The sequence below is a fragment of the Condylura cristata genome, unplaced genomic scaffold (assembly GCF_000260355.1).
Source record: "Condylura cristata isolate star-nosed mole 26May11 unplaced genomic scaffold, ConCri1.0 scaffold00002, whole genome shotgun sequence".
NCBI lineage: Eukaryota > Metazoa > Chordata > Mammalia > Eulipotyphla > Talpidae > Condylura > Condylura cristata.
In genome coordinates this window covers 87,470,112-87,473,478 of record NW_004567103.1, presented here as the reverse complement: position 1 = coordinate 87,473,478, position 3,367 = coordinate 87,470,112, and the positions used below count along the sequence as shown (strand labels likewise).

The 3,367-nt window shown below is 38.4% G+C and overlaps 1 protein-coding gene across 1 annotated transcript in view; it reads right to left on the bottom strand.

The window, feature by feature from the left end:
- The window catches only part of LOC101635644 (rho guanine nucleotide exchange factor 4), a 70,621-nt gene that overhangs the window by 66,900 nt on the left and 354 nt on the right, over positions 1-3,367 (bottom strand). The window lies entirely within an intron of this gene.

Sequence of the window (3,367 nt, the reverse complement as noted above, 5' to 3'; positions counted from 1 at the left end):
CACCTCCGGGGCAAGCGGGGATCGAACTCATGCGGAAGTGGCCTTAGCTTCCTAGTGCAGTGCTTTAACCCGCTGCGCCACCAGGGAGGGCCCTGGTGAAAATTATTTTTAAATAATCACTTAAAACCTCTGAGTACAGTCCTAATGACAAATAGCAAATAAAGAATCATCTGTACAACATTTCATTCAAGTTAAAAATTTGCTAAGAGGGATATGAATCAGTGGTATTTAAACAAATACTCCCTTTGCCCCCCCTTCCTTGATTGACAAAGCAGAGAAACTGAAGCAGGAAATTGTTAAGTCTGCTGTTTGCTGGAGGGGAAAGTTCCTGCTGTGTGCTGCTTACCCACATTAGTAATCATGCTTACCTTGACCCCCTTCCCAAACAATAAAGAAAGTCAATGATAGATGGGGTGACAAGCCACATACAAACTGTATAAAACCTTACCATTCCAAAATGCCAAAGCAAAACTGCTCTAGAGGTCTGAAACCAAGAACACAGGGCTCTTTCTCTGCTCATCTCTCAGCTCAAGAGCTTCTGTCCCTGGGGCAGCAGCATTTCTCATCCCATTCCAAGTATCTATTGCTGAGGCTAAGTCCTGAGTGAGTGGTAGTTGTGGGGCATCTTTCTTTGGCATGCTGAAAATATTGGGGCTCGGTAGACCTTGCTGAGAGGCAATGATTCCATTTCAGAAAAAGTAAATTGAGGAAAAAATAGGGAAAGAATTTTGCCTCTTCACAGGCTGCAAAAACAGGTAACTGATAATTTCTTGCCAAAGAAATTGACTTAATTTTTAACAGAACATGGAGAAATTTAAACCTAAAGGTATTCCTAACAGTGTAGGTTGTGGTAAAAAGGCATTTGGGTATAGATTCATGGATCTAATGAAAATACAGCCTAGAATATAACCCTAAGTTTGCAGGCAAGAACAGGGAATAAAACACTTGGGAGGAGGCCTTCTAGGATCAGAACAAATGTCAAACACAGACTTTATAAAATGTTCATTCAAAAAGGTCAGAGTAATTTATGCCACAGGGCACTGTTGAAAAAAAAAAAAAGAGCAATCAGCTTCCAAGTTGTGGGGTTTAATAATGGAGATAGTCAAGAAAAGAAAAGACGGAGCCCTACCAAAACTACAGTTGACTCTTGATCAACTGGTGCAGAGTGCTGGGAGTGTCAACCCCCTGCACAGAGAGAAACCTCTATATAACTTTTGACTACTAGAATCTTAACTAATATCCTACTAAGACTGGGTGTCTTACAAATGACATAAATTGTCTACTAACATGTATTTAGAATATTATATGTATTCTAAACTATTTGTTTACAATATAGTGAGTTAGAGAAAAAAATGTTATTAAGAAAAAAGATAGTTACAGTACTATACAGTATATATCAATACTATAGGTTTACCTTGTTTACCAGGAAATTTGTATCTAAGTGGATCTGTACATTTCAAACTTGGGTTGTTCAAGGGTCAAATATACTGTCACCCAAGGGATGTTGGCAAAAAAAGGATAAAGTTACTCCTGAAGAGAAGGATGGGAGGCTTATCCCTGGGGGTGGGGGTAAAAACAGACTTCACTCAAATGATTCACTGCCTACACTAAACAAATAAACAAATGATAAGAAGCTCACAGTGGGGATATATAAAATATTACATATCTAGGGTCCTCTAAAAAATGATATGCAAAGACACAGGAAGGTTTGGTCCATATGCTTGGACAAAAGCAAGCAACAAAACAGAGTAAATGGATGTCAGATTTATCAAAAAGAGAATTCAAAGTAGCTATTATAAACAGAAGTAAGATATCCAAATAAAGAAAGTGAAGAAACATTTGATAACAATGTAGTATCAAATAGAGACTATCAATAAATAGAAATTATCTTTAAAAAATCAAATAGAGGGCCCTCCCTGGTGGCGCAGCAAGTTAAAGCACTGTACTAAGAAGCTTAAGCCAGTTCCTCATGAGTTCGATCCCCGCCTGCCCCTGAGGAGATCCACATGGCGCGGCAGACCTCTCCTGACCTGCCTGCTGCTCCCCTCAGCAGTGTACTTCATCCATCTGCCTGTTCTGCTCCCCACTCTGTCCCTGGTGAATCCTCTCAGCCTCCGCATCTCTGGCCTGTACCCCAGTTCTGTATGAATAAATAAATAAATCTAAAAAAAAATCAAATAGAAATTCTGGGGTTAAAAAGTACAAAAACTGATGTAAAAATTCTACAGAGGGGCTAAGCAAAAAATTTCAAATGGCAGAAAAAAGAACTGACATACTCGAAGAGAGATACATAGAGATTATACAGGGTGAATAACAGAGAAAGAAAAAAGAAGAAAAATGAACAAACTCTTAAGAAATATGGGATACCATGAACTATATCAACATAGATACAAGGATATACTAGAGAAGAAAAAATATTCAGTGCCAGTGTACATGTAAACATGTAGTAGAGAGATAAAGAGAAGAAAAAATTCAAGAAATGATAGCTGAAATCTTCCAAAATTTATCCAAAAAAGTAACCTACAGGGCCCTCCCTGTTGGTGCAGTGGGTTAAAGCACAGCACTAAGAAGCTAAAGCCACTTCTGCATGACTTCGAATCCTGCCAGCCCTGGAAGTGATCCACATGGCACAGCAGACATCTCCTGACTCACCCGCTGCTCCCCTCAGCAGTGTGCTTTGTCAATCGGCCTGTTCTGCTCAGCACTCTGTCTCTGGTGAATCCTCTCACTGCTCCTGCACCTCTGGCCTGTACCCCAGTTCTGTATGCATAAATAAATCTTTAAAAAGCAAAAAAAAAAAAAGCAACCTGCAGGTCTAGGGAGCTCACTGAATTCCAAATAGATACATGGAAAGAGACATACAAATACATATGTCACAGTAAAAATAATGAAAGCAATCTTAATAGCAGCAAGAGAAAAGCTGCAAAACTATAATAGACCCCCCAGTAAGATTAACAACTATCTACTTAGCATAAGTTATGTAGGCCAGAGGCAGTGGGACTACTTAATAAAAGTACTAATAAAAAAACTTGTCAATCCAGAATTCTATATCCAGCGAAGCTATCTTTCCAAAAATGAATAACTAGTTCCTCAAGTATTTAGAATATACATCAAATATAAAATAAAGCATTTCTTAAAATACTCATATAAATAAATTCTGGAGTTGTTGTTTCTAGACAATATATAGGAAATACTAAAGGAAGGTCTTCAGACTGAAAGCTAGTGACCACAGATGGTAATTTGAATCCAAACAAACAAACAGAAAAATATAGAGCACTGATAATGGTAATTATGTAAGATACCCAAATGATGGCACATGGGTAAAATGGTGGTAGGAAGCCCACGGGGATTATAACTGAGATGATAA